At 45.1% G+C, this 24,747-nt stretch overlaps 1 protein-coding gene and 1 non-coding gene across 3 annotated transcripts in view; one reads left to right on the plus strand and one right to left on the minus strand.

The window, feature by feature from the left end:
- LOC146185057 (acetylcholinesterase-1-like) overlaps nucleotides 1-24,747 on the plus strand; it is a 156,045-nt gene that overhangs the window by 124,659 nt on the left and 6,639 nt on the right. The gene's annotated exons all lie outside the window — the stretch shown is intronic.
- TRNAP-CGG (transfer RNA proline (anticodon CGG)) lies at nucleotides 19,790-19,862 on the minus strand. Its single transcript has one exon. It is a non-coding gene; the product is annotated as a tRNA-Pro (tRNA).

The raw sequence follows: 24,747 nt of genomic DNA on the forward strand, positions 1-24,747 counted from the left end.
TGCAATGTTCAGAGTTTATTGTTGAAATCTACGTCAAAGGAGAAACATATGCTCCGCTGCCATCGGTGCGCGGCATACTCTGGGTATGGACACCGTGCAGTAATCAATCTGCTTTGCCCACTCCGCCTAACCAGCCATGGCCATTTACACTAGCAGTGATAATTTCGGTTACATCTCACATATTAGTTCCAACTGTTTTGGTTGTATGGCTGGTGCTGAAGGATTTCCGATGGAACAGCATGCCGAAGGCGATGAAAATCTCAATTGTCATACTTAAGAGTGTGGGGATGGGCAGCGGTAACGAGTACACGTCCGCTCTAAATCCGCGGCTCAGGCGATGGGTGCAACATAGGGTCACCGGACAGGCTATCATATTAGCGCACCCACGTGTCAATCCAATCACTACAACAAAAAGAACATGCAGACTGCTAGCAACGACTGCTTGTGATGGTAACTCCTTTGTTCGCTTACATTGCATATTTGCATAAACATGTTAATCTCCGTTTTTGTGCGTGTACACAACAAGGTCGTGGGTTTCCTCTCTCTGTGGGGTAGATTGACGCCATGTTTTTCATACTTCTCACTTCCCACTTTGCGTACACACATGCAGGGCTGAAAATGCACCCCAACCTCGACACAAGCCTCTCACTTTACCCCGCTGAAGCTGATTTCAAAAGAGCTCGAATGCGATGCAGTAAAAAGCAGAGAGAGCGCAGTCTCGGGTGTGGAATTTTTTTCCTGGTAACAGAATTATAGTTTACAACTGTTAGGTTAATTGAATGGCAAAGGAAATCAGACTCAAAAATTTCCTGGCCTAGGATAATGTTTCTCGGGGCTTCACGCGCTTAATGCCCCAAGCAGCCTGGCCATACTCCTCGCATCGTCGCGACGCCGCTAGCTATATTGCTTAAAGCGCGGCAATTCAGTTTATCGCAATATACGCGAAAGAAGACGAGAGAGGAAGAAATTAAGGTGTCGCGCTGCAAAAACAAAGTCAGCGGATACGCAAGAGTTAGTCCTGCCTTCACGACCAGCAGTCACGAAAACACGCGGACTCAACAGGCGTAGAGGAGAATTCAGACTAGAAAGGAGGAAAGGCGGACGAGAAAACAACGCCAGTGGAGCAAAACAAATAAAGCCGACGCACGCAATAAGAATTTGCGGCCAGACAGCACGCTACGGTATTCAAGCACTCTCCTCCTTGCTGGGTAAATGTTAAATAAGTCTTCGGAAAATGAGCTTTACGGACACATTGTACATGTCGATACAGTCGTTATGCCACCCGACCTTATCGAACTGTCCCTATGGAAGCGAAGGAAGCAAGGCCTAAGATGCTAACGATACAAAGAAATGTACTGCGTTTCACTAGGACCTGCTTCATGCAGTTATCAAGCAAACTCTCAGACGTGGAAGAGGGCTAAATAATGAACTTCTATGTTGGACTTATTTTTTCTAATTATTTTACTTAATTGTATCTATAATCGAGATATTTTTCGATAAACATTTTACTTGTTAGCGCTATTTTTTCGTCGATTTCGTTCGTCCGCAGGTGTAACAGGACTGAACTGATTGGAGTTAAATGAAGTGTCTTTTTACGTGCGTAGCTATAGACAAATTATGATTATGACAATTCTGCATATTTTGTTTTTGTTTGTCTTGGCGATTAGCCTGCTCCACGTTTAAACATGAAGCTCTCATACACAGCGAAAAGAGCAAGAGGCCAGCCCAACTGAACGTCAAGCACGCGGCATTGGAGTGTCCCTTCTCGACGTCACCGCCTTAAGGCACTCTCCGTGCAGCTCTGTTCGTCGCAGAGAGCGGTGTTCGATAGCTCATTGATCGAGCTGCTGTCAACTGCTGAACGAGACGATCAGAATTAAAGACGGTGATACAAAGAGATATCTAGCCAGCAGTGCAGTCGGCGCTCAGTGGGCTTCGTTTCTTGCAATTTCTATCGATTAATGGTAAGTATGATAATCTTATCAAAACTTCCATCTTGCCCAGCACCGTGTTGTGCTGACTTACTCTACGTCTTTTCGCCTCCCCCAGACATCCCGACCGTCAAAAAAATTAGAGAAACGTTTCGTGCTGCAAAGCTGCGATACCAAATTTCTTAACACATCGTATACACTAGTGCCTTATTCTTACTACGCCTGAGGAAGAATGACGACACGGGAACAAGTATACGCCGCTTACATAAGCTATTATCGAACCGAGAAAAGAATATTTAGGCCAAATAAAGTCTAGAGGTCGGAGCGGTCGTCCACAAAGTCGCGAAGCAAAGCCGTAAACGCAAGAGCGCAATGTTTCACATACACCTGTCCTGAAAAAACGCATATAACCCACCCAAGGCTTCATTCCCGCGTTCAAAGCTCATCCGCTTAAGCCGGGTCATCCTGGAGCGAGCCTGGACAGGGCTAGCTGCAAACAACGCTCGCCTTATTACTCGCCCTCACAGCCCGCAGATGCGACATTTGTTCCCACACGTTCTGCTTGTTCCTCGAGCAGCATAACTGTACACTCGAATGTACGCGCGACCTCGCGCACGCGGCCTTCCCCAATCAAGCCGGAAGGAACCTCGCTGCGAAGCCCATCCGCAGATTGCGCGGATTTCTTCATTTTCCTTTGTCCATGCTCACAAAGCGCCACGAGCCCAGCGTAAGCGCGAGTCTGAATCCGGGAAAAACAGCGTTTCGGGCCAAGCCAGGCGCGGCGTATCTTGCCTTCGAGGTCGTTCCAGTGGGTGCTAAAGGTTCGTACCGGTAAATAACGACACAGCTCGAGACGCGGTGCGCAGAGATGCGCGCCGTGCGGGCGGAAGATATTGCATCTCACCACTGGCCGATGCATAGGCGAAAGCGAACGCGTAACGGCCGAACGACAACTCCCCCACTGTCTCTCCTTGTTTCGTGTGTTTTATCTCAATGCTTTTCCGGCGTTCCGGCAGAGGACCCCCCACGAGGGTGCGCGCGTTGCGTTTGCGTCAACAGCAACATACCACGGTGGTGTGGAACGTGCAAGCGCGGCCTTGCGGAGAAGTAGCACAGGAAATCGGAGCCCTCCTCCTATTCCTCATCCTTATCTTTCCTCCTCTTCCTTCTCAAGCCAAGACTACATGCCGGGCCATCCTCCGGAAGAAAAAAAAAATGCGCCCGACGCAGCCACCGTACATGGTCAACTCCAAAACTGCGAGTGGCTTGTCGCGATGCATGCCGCAACTGCTTAACATCGAAGGTGGTTCCAAATGTACACTATCTCTCAAGGAGTGTAAAATTGTAATAGTTTGCGCCCGGACAGCGAGCATTTGGGACCCTTTTATTCTTTCTTTCTTTTTTCTTTATTCCCTGCACGCATCGACAGTTTTCGTGAACCGACTCATTCCAAGGCCACAACGGGAAAGAAATACTGCAGAGACTGTTGTTTTATTCAGTTGTTTGCAATAATCGAGGGAAGGTGAAAGTAAGACGCATGGCAAAAGCCTTCACCCGAAGGTTAACTTCCACTCTAATTAAAAAGAAAAAATATTTTTCCTCTCTTTTTTTCTTGCAGTCATTCGTGGCTCTGATATAAATTAAACGAATGAGGACAGTAGAGCATGACCGTCTGAATTATTTCGAAGTGTAAAATTGAAGGTCACTTTGATCCTATTTAAGTGTATTTTTCTTAGTACTGCTTCCGCTCTCCAGATTAAGAGAATTGATTCACATTTACTGCCGCGTCGCAAAGGGTTTAGAAAAACGGCATCGATTTCAAAGATACGGCCGAAAATAAAGCAATATTTTCGACCTCTGCAGCTCATGAATCCCGCTTCATGTACCAGTAAGTCACTGGCGCGCTAGGTATAATAATTTGCGGTAATTATAATCAACATGGTCAAGCGACGGCCCTTAGAACCACAGCCAATCACAAGTAAATGATGCTAAGGGCTAGAGAACAAGTTCAAGGCAGTATTCAATGGTTTCGGAGCATTCACTGAAGCCTCCCCACTGGTTTTCTCGAGGACATGCGTCCGAAATGGGTCACGCTGTAAGCGACTATTCCAGGCTAAGCCCTGGCGATCGCATGCATGCTTTGTCACTGTGCCAATTTTCATTGGAGGATGCGGAAGCCGTCTAATTAATTACTTCGATGCTTTCAACTATAGTGTATGCCATAGACTATGCTATGCTTGACGATATAAGGTACCACTTTACACATGCACGCACACAAGTTTGTCGTAGCGAAACTTGGTTGTCTAAAATCTAAGTGTTCAGCATGTCATTCGGAAACTATAAAATGTGTTTTAACAGAACCCTGTATAGTCCACGACCTTTTGAACTGCGCTTGCAGTATCTCCAATGCTGTCCGCAGACATTTTATAGCCAGAAATATTTTCAGTGTAGAAAGAAAACTAGAAGGATGCCAACACACTGCGGAAACTCAACAGTTTGGATAGCAGGCTATCGGGCATTGAAGGGAACGGAGGTGCCTTCCCTATGCACGCACGCTTCCTGGCTGATAAGTATATACATAGACAAACTTCAACTCTACATGCCCGTGATAAGGGACTGACGAAAATGCTGGAGACAAACCTTGAAAAAGTACGGACAGACACGTACTACCACCCTAAGAAACTGTGTATACACTTATATAGGCCGAAAATCTTTCGAATCCGAATGTGGGTATTATGAGAAAGTACCAGACCTATGTCATATAGTATAGGCGTGTCCGGAAAACCCAAATTTTCAAATAATCATCCGTTCATTGGTAGAGGAGTGAAATTCCGCTCCGCCCAGCTGCAATCCTCAAAACCTTAGTATGAACTTACTTGCAATGAACGACGCCCACATTCTCGTCGTTTTATGCTAATAAATTTTTTTTCTCCTTTATTCAGTGCTTTTTTCCACACAGGTTAAGAGAATACAACTATAGCTCCGTGGTTTACTTACAAATAGAGATTCCCAAAACCAGCCTCAATAATGAAGTCATGAAAATCTACTAAAGCTGGCAGCTTCCAAACAATAAAGTGAATTCAGTCTACTGAATCATTGAAAGAGACATGTTGATAATGAACGTGTTTCGCACGTCATTGAGCGAAACGATGTGCTGATTCACTTCGTTTTCTGCTGTATGGGTAGCTTAAGAAGCCAATAACTTCGCTTTTTATGTAATCACGGAGAAAAAAAAAAAGCAGTAGCATCAGGCAGTTTCGCGTGCATTACGGTCAAGGAAGAAGGCATGGCGCAGATGAAGACAACAAAAAAAGTACCCACAGCACTGCAGAATCTGCAGTGGAGAAATGCGAAAACCTGAGCGTTGCAGCTGCACACGGTAGATCGCGCGCCTCTTGTCGAACACAAGCAGCGTTCCGTTGAAAGCATCAAAGTTCACCGGCCTTCGATAACTGGTTTACAGCAAAGGAAAAGCGCAGTATCTGTCACTCACGGAATCGTGCTGCTATCATCATCACGGTAGACAAGACGATGTGTGTTTTACGATCCCGGGCATGGAGCAGTTGGTTAAAGCACTCGGCTGGTGATCCGATGGATGGGCTGTTCGATTCCCGGTAGAGACGAGATTTTTATTTTTCTGATCACGTCAATAGGATGATTGTCTATTGACAACAGGAATCCCGCGGTATCCCGCGGAATCTGTATGCTGTGTGGTGCGGCGTTCGAGGATGAAAGGCGCCGCACGGACGCCAGGCTCGGATGCCCGGCGGGGTCAGCTTCGTATATACGTGAATCGCCTGGTGACGTCATGACCGGCTGTGATGTCATCATGACAACGCTTTCGGTAGACATGACTGGATGCGACGCTGTAATAACTTCACAGTCTCGCGGTATCCCGCGGAATCTCGCCAGGAAGTGTGACACTTCTCGTGGACCGAAAGGACAATGGCGTGGCCGGCCGCGAGTATGAGCCGTTAAAGGCTTTCGCTTTAATAAAATATTCGGATATCGCCTTCGTTAGCACCGAACACAGCATTTTACTTATTGATCCCAGGGCAGTCAGTAGAAAGAGAGAAACAGGAGGAGGCAAGGCAGGAATGCTAACCAGAAAAGGTGTTCCGGTTGGCTACCCTGCATAGGGGAAGAGGAATGAGGGGAATAAAATTAGGAAGAGAGAAGGGGCCAGTAACAGAAACAAAACCACAATTTGCCACTCAAGTCAGTATCTATAAGGAAACAAAACATTGCCTTGTAGGCCTCGAAGGCAACAGCGCAGATTATTAATGTTGATCCAAGTGATGTTAGTAAATATCATGTGCAATAAAATGTACTCCGTAGCTTCATCACACAACAATGAAAGCGCGTTGATTGTCGCATTTTTTTTTTTTTTTTCGAGCATGACCAACGATTATCCTGCTCGGTCTCTTACCACAAGCCGAGGTAAAATATCCGGCGTGAGGTGAAGTATACGGACGTCACCTGCACGTCACATTCTATACGTCCATAAAGCTGATGTAATCAGGGGCACCTGTCGGAAACCGTATTTTCCGAAATATGATTTGGCTCGTGGTTTTTCCCAGCTGTGCTCCTTACAGATATCCCTAGTAACGTGTCATCGGGGAGGTGCTCGAACACGCTACGAACCCCCCCCCCCCCCAAAAAAAAAAAAAAAGCAAGCACGTCGACTCGATTTGCATATTCATGACGAAACGGCAATCATGCCGCTCATTGCCACATCGCGTGCTTGGCCTTGAACCATAAACGCGCTGTTTCCAGCGGACCTCTAGGCTCCATCCCACGCATCACTTTATGGCCACCCCTGGCGTCTGCGCTAGAGCTCGCATCTGTATCTCTATCGCTCTTCTGATGCGACATGCTCGCGGAAAAAGGAAGTTTGCCTATTTCTTTACCAACTCTTTGGTATACCCCACTGGTTAGCCAAGTAGAAAGTAGCATACTGCCAAAAGGAGATTTATCCGTGCTGCCTACATTTTGCATTGCGGAGTTAACCAACGCATGCATACTGGCATGTATTATTCCATGACGCTAGAAACAATGTCACCAATTTGTCAGCAGCTTGGGTTCTTAGAACTAGAAAAATTTTCTTGTTAATTTCATTGCATGTCAGGTATATTCTGGAAGGCCTAGCGTTTTATTAGTGTCGCCTTTTTATCCGCTAGCATGGAAAGTTGGTTCATTTATTCAATATTTTTTGCAATAATTCATATTTTCCGTAGAACTGCATTTTTATTTCCGGTACGTTTACTAGCCACTGGGGACCTTGCAGCGGTATGCGTCGAAAATAATCATTTTTTTCTTTGTAACAATCTTTTCACATTCGCATACTGCACACGCGTATTCTTGCCGAACATGCAAAGATGTACATCACAACCATATTCTATGGCATGCCTCTAATTTGCTTTCCAGAAACCCGAATAGATCCGCAACAGCACCTCGCAATCATAGACTAGCAGTACTACTGTGATGCTGGCACAGACCACAACACAGCAACTGGAGTGCGTCAACAAAGCAGCGAAAAACTCGCCCGCTTCCTACGCCTTGCTTTAGCCTCGCATCACTCCGCACTAATGTTAGTAGTGGACAAATTTCAACGTAGATATGAAGACAAACGAGCCATTCCTATAAGTTAGAACATCCCCTTCCTGTCCCCGTTACGTCTTCCCATTTACGACAACCTCGCGAAACACTTACGTAGGCCTCGCCTTTGAGAACAAGCCACTGGTCGAGCAAATCAAAAATGTACTCCTTCATTTCTCCGACCATAAGTCTGCCTTTACGACAATCAAGGATTGGGAGAGAGCAGCTCTTTCTTGAAGAAAGAGTGTGCGTGGGAAAATAAAACATACTCTGTAACTCTACATCTGCCGAGTTCCTTAAAAGTGCTTCCCTCAATAAAGCGAGGGAAACAGCCGGGCTCGAATTTCGCGTTGCCGAGCATCGTAATCGTCTACCATTTGTTTTTCTTGCGTGATTTCATCTACGTGCATTATCTAGTATACGCCATGCATCTCTGGACCAGAATAAACTCGAAGCTAACATATAGGTGCAGCAATTTGAATAGAGGTCCTGCAGAACTCAGAAGCTCCGCATGGATTCACAAAATCGTACCCATCCTCTTAAAGGGGACGGCAATTCTTAACTGCGGCCCTCAAGCCGCGATGAAACGCATGTGAAAAGTGCATACAGGATTCTCCTCCCATGTATCTCTAACCTAAAGAGAAAAAAAAAACAGCCTAGCTGAAACCAAAATGTTGCATGCATTAATCCATGTTTGAAAGCAACTCAAACGGTGAAATCCTTTCGTTCCGTTTTGTTGCGTGCAGTCACCGCCCAACAGAAGGCTCGGCATCCCTCCTCGCTGCGCGTAGTGCAAGCGGTCGGCTCTCGCCCTGCGAGGAAATGCCTCGCTAACCATACCAAGGTCGCTCGCGTCGCTCACACCCATTAAGTGGCCTGATACCTCCGTTGCGGCCCGTCGGAACTGAGGCCCGCGCAGCCGACGGAAACTGCCCGGTGTTTCGCGCGTTGCAACACGCGCAAACACGCCTCACGTGCACGATCAACAACACAAATCCGCCGCCTGGCGCCCCATTGACACACAATCGCCTATTGCCGATGCGTCTGGCTGCCACGCTACTCTTTCCGCCTCTCTCTCTGGTTCAACGTTCGTGCTTTGTTTTTCATTCTTCTTCCTTCCATTGCGGAATTCTCGAAGGCGATAGCGGTCCATTTTTCTCCCACAACGACGTCGAAGCCGAGGTTCCGCGTGTCTCATTTGCGTAATCCCCGAGTCCAGACAAGCACCGCGAAGCAAGCGTGAGCCTTTCAGAAGCGAACATGTCAGCCAACAAGCGGCGCTGCCGGGTCATTGGCTCAGGTTCACGGGACTGTCTTGGCGCGTTTTTACGCGCGAGGTTAGGGGCCCGCCCGCAAAGTGAGCGGCCGACCGCCAGGTATGCGTTGTCTTGAAGCGAACAGCCGAGAATGCGTCCCCCTCGTACCTCCCCCTGCGCCTCCATCATGGAGAAATAATGGCGACTGAAAGCCAGCCTGCGAGAGCGGAATCGACTGTCATGCAGAGAGCGCCCAAGAGTCTGGGCTGTTTACTCAAAGGACGTGCGCGCGACCGCCAGTGCCAGTGTATGTGTAATTCTGCCACCGCTGGGAGCGCGTATCGCCATAAAATGGAATAATTCCTTTGTGCTGAAACTTTTTTTGTAACCTAGGGAGCAGGCCTGCAAACTGATGCTTTGTGCGGTGTTAGTGGTTTGTGAATGTTGTAAGCAACGGCACAAGCCCAGACACGCAAAATAACGGTACTAATAGCGCAACTACTCCTTCAAGAACAAAAACGCCATCCTCTTGAACGAACTAGCTTTCATTGCGCAGTATTAACAGAGTTCTTCTTTACGTGTTCTCATGCTCACACTTACTACGGATGACAATATTAATGTTTTAATGAAAAAGGAATTTAGTTAAATTTAAACAAACAGTACCTGCGCAGTAACCGATGATTAAGACGAGCGCGGAAGTGACACTTTTCTGCAATCAGGAAATCATGTGAAATCATGTCGTTACAGCATGAATGTGGCTAATGACAGCTAAATAAAAAAGTCAGATAGCTTTCCTTCTTTACAATAAGGAATATGTGAGCGTTATCTCCCATGACTGAACTAATTACCTAAGCTTATACCCTGTGCCCTTAGAACATACATCCCGTTCATTCCGTCTTCCTTTCTCTCCCCATATACTTGAGTTGCATCAACAATGGAGGTAAAAAAAAATATAGGCACCGAGACAAATCTTCACCACCTTCAGCCACCTATCAGTGTGTCATCAGCTGATGTCCCCGCACAGCTGCTTAACATTCGTGCATGCTATATAAGGCCTTCTCCTTGTGTCGGAAGGTCCGCCTCTTTTGCCGCGGGGATAATGCTGGAATGCGAAATTCAGTACGCTTTTTTCTTTTCTGAGACCTTTGCTCTTCTTGCTCGAGGCGCCCCTGATCGGCGCACATTCACCGCCAGATGCTATCTTCACGTGAACGCAAGTGAAAGCGAACAAGTGCGCTCCACTTGTGCGAAAGACATGACTTGCATGAACCGTTTATTCGTACCCAGCGGAAAGCCAAGCTCGCTTCGTCTGCACCTCACGCCAGAAATGGAGAAGTGAAAGTGGCCGTGTTTTCTCAAGCAGTCCAAATCACTATTCGAAGGTCCCGCCTCCGCAGCGGATCAGGGCTTTCGTTTTCACCAGAAACTTGCGTTATAAGCGCGAATAACTTTCTATGACTAAGCAGCGGAACTTTCTATGGCTAGGCAACGGAGCTTTCTATGGCTAGGCAGCGGAACTTTCTATGGCTAGGCAGCGGAACTTTCTATGGCTAGGCAGCGGAAGCTAGCGCACCGCCAGATTACAGGCTTGCTTCTCTGGCTCGAGGCAGCAGCGAGTTTGTCAAAGCTAGCGTACGTTCGAAGCTGCTACCGCGTAACCACAGAGAGCTGTCCGCACAGGGACGCTTCCCCTCGACCTTTGTTCATTCCGCATTGCCATAGATGACCCGTTAACAGTGTGCTACCTGAGTGGCTGAAGGTTGCATATATTTCTCTTTCAGGTAATAAATTCGATCTTGGTGACCGGAATAATAGCTCTAAAAATAATTATTACAATACAAGGCCATAAAACATTGAAGTTTGGATATGTAGAAGCGGGGCGGGCGTTCAAAGTCGGGTGGGAGGCATTCAAAATGGGGGTCTTCATCAAACAAACCTATGTTCTCTGTGGTCGTTCGCACGCTTCCCGTCACGGAATCCATTAAAGGCAGTAATAACACTTCGCCGAAATCGGGTTTGCCCCTTAGGTTACTTTTCGTTCAAATGCGCACATTGCGAGTGGAAGTTTTTCTTTAGACTAGTGTGTGACTAGCACAAATTGCTTCTTTTCAGGCAAATTTTAAATCCGTCCATCTTTACTGTTGGGGATAGGTTTCTTATCATATAGGGTTCTGTAGTATAGATGCCCTGTTATAACAGAAATCCGGCGTCCGTCGTAGCCGTCACGCTGCGATGTCATGAGACCACGTGATATGACTGAGCGGGATGACATGCTCGGCGTCAGTTGGCAGGTACGCTTGGTCGTGTGCAGACATGCCTAGGCAGCAGCGCGTATCATTGTGGGAATGAAGTCATAATCAAGTTCACACGTGTGTATACCGCAGTGGACAATCACACATGCGGAGAGGGATACCATGGAAGCACAGTGAAGAAAAACATATACTGCAGGGAACGGCGACCTACTCATGTCCTCGAAAATGTTGCCCGTTTCGGGCCAGTTTCAAGAGAGCATGATCGCAGCGCCTCCGGAAACCTATGGATTAGATTGGCACTTGAGCAGTTGTTGTTTTGAGCTCAAAACACTGTCGGGGTACTCACTATGCTGACAAGAACAAATATTTCTTCGTTTTATGCGCCACACAGGCAACGCAACACAATATAGCGATTCTGTTTGCAGACGAACTCATAAACCCCATAGCAACGTGTGTAAACGAGTTCAGAGTGGCCGACATCAGCGCCACCGCTTTGCTCCCCATTTTCGAGGACAGGTGCTCCATCTAAACTGTATATTCTAGTTTTCTGTGATAGAAGTGTGTCGCTGAAGATGAAAGGAGGAACGGAGACTGCACAGACTAAGTGTACGCGGCAAGCAGCAGTGACGAAGAGAAGCAGTCCGAGCGGACTTCAGAGGTTAATGCTATCGAATTTTTAACCCGTAGTGCAATTAAGTGCCCCCTAAATTTGTTTTGTGCCAGCTAGAAAATAGAGCAAATAATATTCCACAAAACAGTGAGTTCTTCAACGGGTCCTCCACCATTTGATTGCTGAGAGTTTTGGCACCAGCACTAATGTTAACTTTGTTCTGTGAATTTCCTGCGTAATGTTCGCATTCAAAACCGAAAATAATTTTACGATCCCAAGAGTGTTATTTTCTTAGGCATTGGTATGCTAACGTTAGTTTCCAAAAGTGTAGACACTTTGTATTAAATTCTTATTTGTGTGTGTAAAAAAAAAAAAAAAGATTATTCGTCACCATTTTACGTTGGGAATCTAAAAAATAAGCCTTTTAGACCTGAATTTGGACGTGCTTTGGTGGGGAAATGATATATGATTTTAATTGTCATGATAAATGGCTCCTTGAAGGCTTCAATATGTGTTCTATTGTGAAATGTACCTTTATAAAATATTGTGCTTAATTAAGAACAATGGTTTCAGGTAAGTCATAATTGTAAACCTATTTTAACTTTTGTTATTTACGAGGCAGATTATATGAAGCTTCGTTTGAAAAGTACATTTCGGAAGCGAGACGAAAACAATTTTTAGAAAACTTATGTCCTTTACTTATCCGTTTGTATACGTTTTTGCGGTTTATGACTTGTAATGCTTGATTTTGCAGTTTGTGAATTTCCGATCACTCCTCGTCTTGCCTTTTTGGGGTATATTTACCGAGATGTCGTGGTCATGTCACGGTCATGCCGCAATGATCTCACGGTGGCGATTCTTGCGCATGTGCACTGTTGCAAAGGTTGACCATCCCAGGCATCACAAAACATCGGACCAATATTGGAGTGAGTTGGCAGTGAAATGGTCCTATATTGGCCCGCACATGCCAAAATAGTGCCAATATTGTGCCCATGATTTGTGCTTCCTGGGAAGCTGGCATGGTCCTTTTCTTATTTTATTTAGCTACATAATGTGTTTCGGGGTCGGGCAGTGCAGGGGTAGCTGAATCGACAAAGGTGCAGCGGGAAACGATGCTTTTCCTTTTTCCGCCGGGGGTGGTTGTAATCCCGCTCGGGGATGCAGCTTATTTTTTTATTATTTTTTTTTCCTTGATAAATTTGCCATGACAATGATAGAACGCTCCAGTTGGCTTTACTCCGGCCACTAACGGAGACGTGGGAGCTTTGTTTAACTGGCTGGACAGTGGTATACATAAGTAGATTCCTACCGCTGTTAGGGTGACGAGGTCGACACCGGACATGTGGGCAGTGCGGCTACATGTTGCTTTCGCTCTGATGGCGTCTATACACTGGTCACATGACGAGCTCCAATGTCATGGCTGCTGCCCCAACACAGACAAGAAACTGAGGGAATGATCTACGAAAACAAAAGTTCCCGAAAATTGTCTTTTTGTCATCTTTGTGTGAAATGCTATCCGCGCGAACGACGTCCTGTTTCCAAGGTCTCGTCCGTTAAAACATTTGCTTTGGTGTTGAACGAGTATATTGACATCGTATGAACAAAGCAGACGAGGAGTGGGCGCTAACCGGAAGTGCTGCCCCGGCGATGGTAATGCACGCTACGAAATAATTGTAACAAATAAAAAGAGCAAACTTATACGTCAGTTTGTTTTTAGTGCGAAATGCTAAAACCTTAATCCTGACAAATGCTGAACAAACCTATTTGAATAGAGACCTTCCCCAAATTCAGAAAAAACAAAGTCCAAAATGTAAGATTATGATGCATACTCTTTCTTAGAGTTCATTTGCCTGTGGTCAGGGCTAGAAAGAGAATTATTCACTAGACTGAGACTTCTTTTCCACACGTTGTTCGCCCATCATTTTTCACGGACACGGAGTGGTTAACCACAGCTCGTGCGACAGACTCAAAAACAGAACTATGTCAAATGACTTCGCGCGTGGCAAATAATTATTATTAGTACGCCTATCGCTTTGGCAGTCGGAATATTCCGGCCCACTGTAGCAAAGGAGCGTGCCAATCATGCACCCTGCTAACGCGCAGTATGCTTTGAGAAATGGGCTACATATGTAGTGCTGCTACAGTCCGTAGCTTCCACTTGGTAGTCAGTAAATTTTGAGACGCTGTACACTACAGCAGGTAAAGTGCTACCAAACACTGTGCAAAAAAAGCTAACACTACAGACGGTCGTCGCAAGTGACAGCCGACTGTAACTAACTTGATAGAAAGCTCGAATTAGCGCTTGCGATCTCAACGTACCCACTCTGCTTTCTACGTTCATGCGTTTTACTCTCAGTAGCGGTTCCTACTCTCTGCTTTTCGCTGCCTTCTATTAGGTGGAAGATAAAAGTAACCCTTCGGGTATTTTCGCCAACAGGAGGAATGGCCATGGCGAGAATGCAGCATGGAATTGCATAGAGCGGCAAGTATAGCGACGCGATGTCGACCCAAAGTTGCCCCCGCTCGCCGTTTCGAGCGGAATGCCTGTCGCTCGGAGGTGGCGCGACGACCGGGTTGCAAAGGGCACAGCGGATGACCCCGCTTCGTGAGTGAGCTGCATGCGAACACGAAAAGCTGCTTCTGCGGCCTGCTTGAGATGGCCTCGCATGCGCCCCCTCAATCTGTAGTGCTTTTACCACAACAAAATAAAAATACCCTCCTCCACCTACCCCCTTGATTTTTTGCTCGCATATATGAGCACACACGAACCAGCGAAGCGAAAGTGCCCAAGGTTCCTTCAACAGGTGTATCGAGAAAGAGCGCGGCTCGATATTACTATTTGATAGCTGGAGCCAGTAGCGCTTCTTCCTGACCCTGGTCTCTGCAGGCTCCCGGGACGACGGCCTCAAGTCAAGCTATCAAGGGGAGAGTCCCTGTCTGGTTCCCTGTAGTGGTTAGTCTCAGGGGCATCGTCGTTTGTGGCAGGTCATTCGAGGTAGAGGTACCTGTAAGGCCAGTTAACCTTTCACGCAGATATGCACGTTCGCGACTGAGAGCGTGGACCTTGTTCGTGGGAGAACACGTATAACCAGAACAAGCTATTAGACACCCTTCGTCCGAGGCCATGGCCTCGGGATTAACTTGCATCTAGCCATGAGCAAATCTATGGGCTGACTGCACATGGTGCATTTGTAATACGTGCGCTATAAGCATCCCGTTAATGGGCTGTCATGTAATTTTCGTATCATTACGCAACTTTTTTGCATACGGACCGGTAGAAGCAATGTGGAGGGGAACAGGTGAGCCCTTGGTGATGCAAGTGGATCATGGGCGCACGATGGCATTGTAAACACCGCAAGCACGCCCTATCGCGCATCCGTTCCACCTGCTTTCAAACCTGGTTTGATAGATGTACACACCAGAGTGTTCGTGCGCTGCGTATTCGGCTTCTGAAATCGGAGTCACTGTTCTTAAAATCTTGATTCTTATAGCGCTGACGAAACACCACAGGAAGACACAAAAGGACAGAAGCGCTTCTGTCCTTTTGTGTCTTTCTTCCTGTGGTGTTTCGTCAGCGCTATAAGAATCAAGGTCATGTACCAACTAACCCGTCAAAAAGTCCTGTTCTTAAAATTATGCCTGTTTTAAAAGTGGTCGAGCGTATCAAACTATTTGCGACGGGCACTCATTGTTTCCTTTCATATCGTTGCTACCTGTACCGTCCAGTATTAGCAGCTATCGGCAACAGCTAACGACGTGCAACGGCGTGCAGGTCGTTGCTCACCTAACGTTATTGCTTCTCTAGTGACTGACAAACTTCAAGCGTGACCTAATACTTGAACCGACAACGCAGTGCTAGGTGACTGTCCTGAATATGAAACCCGTATGAAACAAAACTTATGCTCAAGTGCGCACAGAACAGTCTGCTCGGCTTAGGTAGCCGATGTGCAGGAAAATTTTGGGTGGACTTTGAAAAAGTACCGCTATGCTCTGGTGGCAAGAAATACGAACACGCCAGGTGCCTCGAAGATTCTGAACTCTGCAAGTGATAGCTATGGCCTTCACAAACCGTGCTCCTTTTTAATGCCATTTCGAAGATAATCATTCTCAAGATTGGTTTAAAAATAACTCCGACTTGCAAGGAAAGGTTTCCGCGGTTACATTAGAGAGGTTTATCTTCAACATTTTTAGACTCCTGGAATCATTTTTTAGAACTTAAGCGTCAATACAAGTTTATTTAAACTTTAAAATGTCAGCATCCTAACGTAATGTTAACTGAGAGGATTTGCGGGTTTGGTATAGCTGTGCTGCTAGAATACTACTATCTGCTGCATAAAACTACAGATGTAATATCTGGCTCTTTATATAAGAGTGACGGCTTAAAGAAAATTTTCCGCGGCACATGAAACGTTCAGCACGCCAGATTCATTATAAACGCTGCTGTCAGCACTGTCGCTTTTCTTGCCGAGTTCCTTCATCCAGTTTGGCAATATCTACTTTTTTTTTCAGTTTTCCTCAGTTTTCTTGCTCAGACTAGACTCTTAACTAATAAAGAGTGGCACCACATCACATAAAGCAAAAGACAATATACACTATATGAGCGTTTATTAATAATCGTCCTAACGAAGGTGACATACACTCCCGTGTTTTCAAGCACTTAAACCGAGGATAGAAAATTGTACTTTTTGTCACATTAATTGAGCTCTGAAAATATTTTAATGAAAAGAGGCTGTCACAATATTTGTAATACACTCTATATGTAGGTATTTATTTTCTTAACAGGGCTTATAGAAATCGGAAAAACGCAAAGGAAAAGCCAGGCCGTCTTCCAGCACTTAAACACAATATTCCATCGCTTCTTGAAAAAAAAAAAAGGAAAATATTTTATGCGTTTAATCATTCCTATTTAAACTGAAAGATGGAGTCTGCATAAATTTGTGTAATTTCCGTCCTTGAAGTCTAATCGTAGTGTTCGGGTATTAACCTTGTAGATTTTTTTTCCTTTGCATATAGGTACCCGTCTTACTTGTATAATCCGATTGCATTTTCATGCATAAGTTTTCGCATATCTTTGCGTGAGCTCAGCGCTCAGGCATCGTACTTAATCGTGTGCTTCTTCATGTCGACCTCTAGCTCTCATTTCTTGCAATAAATTCGAGCGCAATCAAACATGACATAATGTGAAGCATTCCAGTAGCTTCCATGGCTATTGCTATTCACTACCTGCTACTTATCGGGTAAAATTGCGTGTGACCTCTATGCAGCCTTCCGGACGCTGGTAGACAGCGACGGGGCAGCTCAGGCCGGCGTGTTCGTTGACGCAACCGTGAGAAAAAGTGGTCACACATATTTCACAATAGAAGTTTTGCTCTCCCGGATATCAGGCTTTATGCATACAGTAATAATTCAGAGAATTATTACCTACGATTTCTTGCTGTGAAGTGCTCAGCCATTCTGCATAGCTTTCGACTCCCCCAAAGAAGTCAGTGGCGGCGCAACTTAAGAGGGCTCTTGCACGGGTTGGCGCCGTTCGAATATGGTTGTGATAAAAAAAGGTCGAAGCACATGCGTCGCAAAAGCCAGAAAAGATCGGCGAAATGGATCAAGGACCATTACAGTGCAGATGGTTTTTCCTTAATTTTGGTCAGTAAACTGCAACGAAATTCGCGCCTTTTAAAGCAAACTTTTCGTAGTTGCAAACAAAATTCGTCCCGGCAAGAGGAGTTATTCGCCTCACCTCTTAAACGAAAGCGATGTCGACCATGTTTAGAAACAATTCCATTCACCGTCTACCCAAGGATAACTTTCTACTACAAGCTCTGTTTATGCAACAAACGAAAGGGGGTGATTCGACGAGAGATCAAACTGCTTAACTATTTGATATTTTTGATTTATTTTGTTTTGGGGTATACTGTGCACATAGCACTCAATATGTCAACAGTGAAATTATTTATTTTTTTGCAAACGTTAATATTAAGGGAGAAAAAATACGAACAATTGCACGCCATTGTCAGACTTTTCGCACACATCCCTGTGTCCGGAATTTACAAGGGTGTAAACAAAAAAAGTAATTCAAGCCATGGTTAATATATTTTGTGCCGTCGGACTACAGGTGGCAAAGAGTAGGGTAGGCGTCTTTCAGCCATTCTGAGCAAGTTACTGCTTCCAACAAAAACATTCAAAAAGCAAACTTATGAGAAATTAGGCACTGTTTACGAATTATTTTCTCCGTAACTAGAAACCAAACCTTGTTCAAATTTTCCCAAATAATAGCTATTTGTGCAATAATCAAGCTCACTAACTTTAGTTCTTATAAATTAAGGGGGAGTATAAGGAATTTTATGCCAAGTATTGCATTTTTGACTCGATGAGTTTTTTTTTTTTGTTTTTTTTTTTTTTTTTCAAATATAAATTATAAAAAAGAAGCATTCTTAATTTTACTGAAAATTTTTCACGCAATGCTCAAGACGTTGGCAAGAAAGGATACGAAAAGACATATTACATTATTTTGTTCCTTATCAAGTTACGAAAGCTCAAACATGTCACTTCTCTCTCTCTCTCTCTCTCTCTCTCTCTCTCTCTCTCTCTCTCTCTCTCTCTCTCTCTCTTAGTCATGGAAGACGTCTCATTGGTCGCCGGATTTTGTGACGGCACCAGATCCGCTGACATGGTCGAGATGAAGGAGCTGCCAACTCGGGCAGCTCCTTTCGTATGAAAGGATATCAGATAAAAATCGAAAATAGTGGGACATTTACACCCTAGTTCGAAGTCTCGTCACCTCGAAATATCACGAGCATGCCTGTCGCAGGAGACCGAGGAGTGTCCACTTCTCTGACTGCAAGGCTATCATGATCCCACTGAACTGTAATCTTTCACATGAAAGAAATGCCTACGGCTACGGGACATCTAATCTAGTCTAGGGACCCTAAAAGGAAATGGCCACCGCACACTAAATGATGCAGAAACGAGGTTTATGTCTGTCATTTCTTTACATATTCAATAATATGTAATCACATAGCATTCTCACGCGTCTAAGCCGCAAGGATCTCTATTATTATCTGTGATTTTTTTTTATTTCCCTTCATTCGCACCGATATAAACCTTGTAATCATTGGGCTTGACCAACTCCTTTTAACAAAATAACCCGCAGTGCTACAAGAGTTTGATTCTCAGTATATTGTCCGAAAGGTACTGGCGCTAATTTATAGCATTTATATGTTGCTAAGATCAAAAAACAGCGCGGCTACTTGGGACAGAGAGGAGAATAACTGGACAAGCGCTGACTAACAACTGAAGTTTATTCGAAAAAAGCACAGGTAATATATACTTTTTTTCTCAAGAACTGAGGTTATTGACGCCCATAATATCGAGTGTTTTAAGCACCCCCCAAGCACACATTCCTAAAAACGACCTATTCGGGATATGAAGACTACTTCTGAGGCATAACTGCAAAACCATTAGCGTTAACTAGTTAAACGCTGGTTAACTGTTGCTAAATTGGCCGAATCATATCACATAACCAGTGAGAGATGTGAAACACGCCGTCAGTCCTGTTTGAATAAGAAAGGTCGGAGGTATGTAAGGGTTGTTACACTCAGCATAGAAGTGTCTAATCAAATCAGTGTATCACAGTTTATTTCTCTTCCACTGTCAGCACCTTAGTATATTCCCAGGTGTAACGTGGATCTAGCTAGAAAATGTGAAGTAGCCTCATTCCTCTCGACTCCAAAAGATGTTTTACGACCCTTCGAGGTGGCCTATTGGTTGTTTTGCGTGGCCACTTAGTCAGCGTCGCGCGGTTGAACCCCGTGCTGACGAAAGTAAATATTCTATATATATATATATATATATATATATATATATATATATATATATATATATATATATATATATATATATATATATATATATATATATATATATATATATTCAGATCAATTAAGGGGAAATGAGGGTGCTCGTTATAATACACGAAGGAAAGAAGCCAACAGTCGGCGAGGCCAAGGAAAGCGTTGGGGATGGTACTTTGTCTTTTTTTATTATCTTTTTTTTTTAATGTTGACTTGGATAATCACAGAAATTAGTAATGTAATCTGGTTTAGGGGAAAGATAATTAAACACAAAGTAGAAGAAAAAACAACGTGCCGATGGTGGGAACCGAACCCACGACCTCCGAATACCGCGTCCGGTGCTCTTCCAACTGAGCTACATCGGCCGCTGTCCCCCCTGCTACTTCCTTGGGTATTAATGTTGTCTGTATACGAACTTTGAGAGTGTTCACCAGCGCCACCCTCAGCCATAGCGGCGGACGTGGAACGTCCTTTGTTACCGCCAGCGTCACGTAGAACGTGATCAAGAGCGAGGGCGAAAGCTGTGCTAGAACCCTCTTACGCTACCTATGGCTTCAAGACTGCCAGAACCGAGACCCCCGTAAGCTACAAGCAGATCAATTAAGGTGAAATGAGGGTGCTCGTTATAATACATGAAGGAAAGAAGCCAACAGTCGGCGAGGCCAAGGAAAGCGTTGGGGATGGTACTTTGTCTTTTTTTATTATTTTTTTTTAATGTTGACTTGGATAATCACAGAAATTAGTAATGTAATCTGGTTTAGGGGAAAGATAATTAAACACAAAGTAGAAGAAAAAACAACGTGCCGATGGTGGGAACCGAACCCACGACCTCCGAATACTACAGCGGCCGATGTAGCTCAGTTGGAAGAGCACCGGACGCGGTATTCGGAGATCGTGGGTTCGGTTCCCACCATCAGCACGTTGGTTTTCCTTCTACTTTGTGTTTATTTATCTTTCCCCTGAACAGATTACATTACTAATTTATGTGATTATCGAAGTAAAAATTAAAAAAGAAAAAAAAGGGACAGAAAGTACAATCCCAATGCTTTCCTAGGCCTCGCCGACTGTTGGTTTCATATATATATATATATATATATATATATATATATATATATATATATATATATATATATATATATATATATATATATATATATATATATATATATATATATATATATATATATATATATATATATACACGCTTCACTAAGTCTGTGGGTATTAAAGAAAGAAGAGACAGTGTGTATTAAAAGCTATTCGCTCTGTGACCGCCATTCCCATGCCTCCCACGGCGGTCCGTGTTGTCATACGCACTGATGTCCTCCAGGTGACAAAGCTACTTAGACGCATTAGTAGTAATACAGAAATCTACCAAAGCATGCACAGCCTAGCGGCACGCATACCACAGCCAATTCGTATTAAATGCACTCCGCGTGACCTTTTAAGTGCTCGAAGCCATGCGGATTCTGCGACCCGCCTTTCCACCTCAACCTCGACATCACCAAACCTCATAAAATTGGACAATGCTACCCTACTTTTAACAAGAAATGAGCCCCTCCGACGCCGTATACGGGCCATCATACCTCCGTGTACGGTAGGCCTCCCCGGCGGTCTAACCCGTGCAGAGGAGGTGGCGCCTCGGAGGGTTAGAGTTGGGATGACCCTAACACAGCCAGAGATTAGAAAGTGGCCTCAATTTTGGGATTGGTATCCACACCTTGGGCTCCCTGTCTGCAAGTCCAGAAATGCAGAAGCTGACATCCATCACCTGTTGTGTGACTGTCCAGCGCTGAAGCCGACGCGGATCCGGCACCTGGTGGCAGCCGGCCTCTCTCCCCATAATCCGCAGTCATATGCCGCTTGGACGCAGGGACCACATCATCGTTCACTCCTCAACTTCATTGCATCAGCTAACCTTTTCTCATTTATTCGACCGCACCCTTCATCATGCATAGCATTCTTTTTATTCCCTGGGGCAATAAACATCGCAAAAATAAAAAAAAGAACTCCAGGAGGACAATGTTCATCTGAAGTCGTTAGCCTCTTCTTCTTCTTTCATCGTCCGCTCACAGCCACAGCATGTTTAAATTCCACCATACCTAACCACCAAAAATATTTTACGCCTTCTATCATGTTTCCCCGGTCAGGTTCATCTGTTCGCTGAGATTAGGCAAGAATAGAGTATGGTTGGACGCAGTCAAACTAGTAACAAGTTGGCGACAGGATTCATTTAACAGCATCGACAATCTGCGCTCCATGAGGGCGGGGAAATTCATTTCAGCCGCTAAAGCCTGTCCTGTGCAAACCGCCTGTTTATCAGATGGTCACAAGCCGCGCACGCGTCGTGCGTCCCTGCGACAGAAGGAAAGGGAGAATAGAAGTTTCGATGTAGGGCAAGGACAGCCGCCGTTTAGTCGGGAAGAGCGGGAAATGGAGACCCCCGATAAACAGGCGTCTGCGGGTGCAGGTAGATCACTCTTTTGTAGCCCGAGGGAAACACTGACAGTGCAGCGCAAGATAGGAGCAAGCAAAATGAGTTGAAGAGAATTCGACCTTCCACGCTTGGGTGCAGGTAAACGGCGTGATCGATGCAGAATTGAACGCGAATCAGCGGTAGCCTGGCTGCGCTGTTTGCAGCCAGATTAACAGACTTACAATACGGGGCCTAACTGTAGGGCAATTATTCGAGGCGTGCTTCGGGAAACCAATTACTGGAAGTTGCTTCTTTTTTCGCCACAAGCCATATTTTAGTCAGTGATGGCGCCGGGAGGAGGCGAGCGGTGGCTACGCCACCCCAGAATTTTTCTGGGCTGCAAAAAAATAAGCCGAGTGGTTTGTACTATCCTTGCCAAGAAATAGCTTGCTATGATAGAGGAGTGCTCATTAGCCTCCTCGTTCCTGGCAAATGATTCGCTCGCCACTGTATTTTGTTCACTTAGTTTTATGTAGAGCGATGTCAAGCAGGGCTCATACCTACCCAACATCTGCGGCCCCCGCCCCTTCTCCGCTCTACCCACACACACCGCACCGTAAACCATAATTTAATAGCATACTATGGTGACTTGTAGACAGTAAAATCTTGAGAAATTGAAAACTGAGGTTATTGCCGCCCATAATATCGGGTGTTTTAAGTAAGCACCCCAGCACACATTCCTAAAAACGACCTATTCGAGATATGAAGACTACTTCTGAGGCATAACTGCAAAAACATTAGCATTAACTAGTTAAACGCTGGTTAACTAAATTCTAATAATTTTAATAACTGCGCTTAAGCGCTTGGTTTCAATCTGATGTTATTAGCCGGCCGTCAATGATGGTCATATTATTTATTTATTTATTTATTTATTTATTTATTTATTTATTTATTTATTTATTTATTTATTTATTTATTTATTTATTTATTTATTTATTTATTTATTTATTTTTAGAATTTTTAAAGCGCGAATACATTTGGCGTTGTGGCACAACAAATTTTTGCCATTCCGCGCCAAAACAAGCATGGTTTCAGAACAGAATTTAAAAAATGCGCGCTCCGCTCTATGTGTCGCCGCCAGTTCCGTAGTTACACTGTTGATTATCAGAAATTAGTAGAACAGCTATAGCACGCAGCATTATCTCCCTGCTCTCTGATGTCCGCTACCGCAGAAGCCATGTTAATATCTCAAAAACCTTTTTTTTTTAATCATCAATGGCGGAGCTCCTTTTAACACCTTGTATATATTCCATAGCAGGACCACTATAACATCTTCAAAAGCCTCTGGCGTTGGCTGGAGCATTAGTGATACAAGTCCGATGCACGTTGGTCGTAAACCCTGGTAATAAAATCGACGTTGCCCCAACGTCACCTACAAATCAGTTATTGACTATTTTTATGCATGACATGCATCTCAGTTGAGCTCTCGAAGGCTGAGGAGACGATTGAAAAGGTTTTAAAGTGATCGGATGTTCTTGATAAATGTAGCACTTTGCTCGGTGGACCTAACGAGTTGGTTACTCTTTGACGCTTATTTTATCCCCCCCCCCCCCCTCCCCTTTTTGCGGAGAGACAGCATAGGAGGCAAGAAAACGAGATACCGCTTACGTGTGTCTTTTCGCCTTCGATATGCTGTGCTGTAGCGGCGCCAGAAGAACAAAAATAGAGTTCATAGAGTTCGACTGGTGTCAGCACTGCACTTCCATAGTCTGCTTGGAAATCGGGAAGTTTCCTTTCTCGTTTTCAAGGGAATTGAGGACAGCGTTAAAACTTAAGGAACGGGCCCATCGTAAAGCGAAACGCCCTGGGTTTGAGAATTGGGCAGATGAGCCGCTTGCGTTCTCTTTGCGAACGCTTATACAAGCGGAGGAGGAGGAGGAAAACTTTTATTCTATATTTCCTTATCTTTCTCAGTGGAACCCTCAGTCCAGGGCTCCATGTGCCGCCTCAATCCTGCAGGCCCGCCAGAACAGCTGTCGCTGGTCTTGCGGGTTGTTGCGAATAAAACGGTCTCAGAAAGAATAAACACAAATCAGTCCATAAGTCCATTGGCCGCTGCAATCCTCCCGGCCCGCTCGATTAGCCGGCGTTGTTCGGTCACCTTCGTGCGGGACAAGGCATTTTCCCAAGAGGAGAGGGTGGGGTGAGCTATAGGTGGAGTGCCGCCGGGTGGTTTTGGGCAGGCCAAAACAGAATGATATAGTGTAGGTCGGTGTTGTTGGCAGGTGGGGTATTTTTCTGGGTATTGGGTGGGGAAGAACAAATGTTTGTGGTGCAAATTTGTATACGTGTGAGTTTGCAGTTGTCGCCATGCCACAGTTTCGGTCTTGTTGAGTGCTGGATGCGGCGCAGGCAGTGTTCTTCTTTGTGTACGGTAATAATAGTGTAATGTGGGCGTAAGACAGTAGAACTGTGCTGGCGTCCTCTCTGTCTATTTCCTCCTCCACTTCAATCGACAGCACCCGGAAGGTTGCTGCTCGGGCGAGCAGCAACCTTCCGGCAGCAAATACAAGCGGGACCGCGACTCTAACCTTGAGTCTTTAGAGAGGAGTACCTCAAATCTTCCTCAACAGTTCTGGCGATACGTTCGCAAGCATTCCTTTAAATCGGATTCAAGTAGTATCAGCTTAGTTGACTATCAAGTGTCAGAAATTCGGGATGTTGCCGACAGTTTTGCCCAATATTTTTCCTCCGTATACAAACCTCCTCTTTGCGACTCTGTCTACCTCCCATCTGGTGCACCATCCAATTCCGTTCTCTTTGACGAGGAGTTG

The sequence above is a fragment of the Amblyomma maculatum genome, chromosome 6, assembly GCF_055883805.1.
Source record: "Amblyomma maculatum isolate TAMU_Amacu chromosome 6, ASM5588380v1, whole genome shotgun sequence".
NCBI lineage: Eukaryota > Metazoa > Arthropoda > Arachnida > Ixodida > Ixodidae > Amblyomma > Amblyomma maculatum.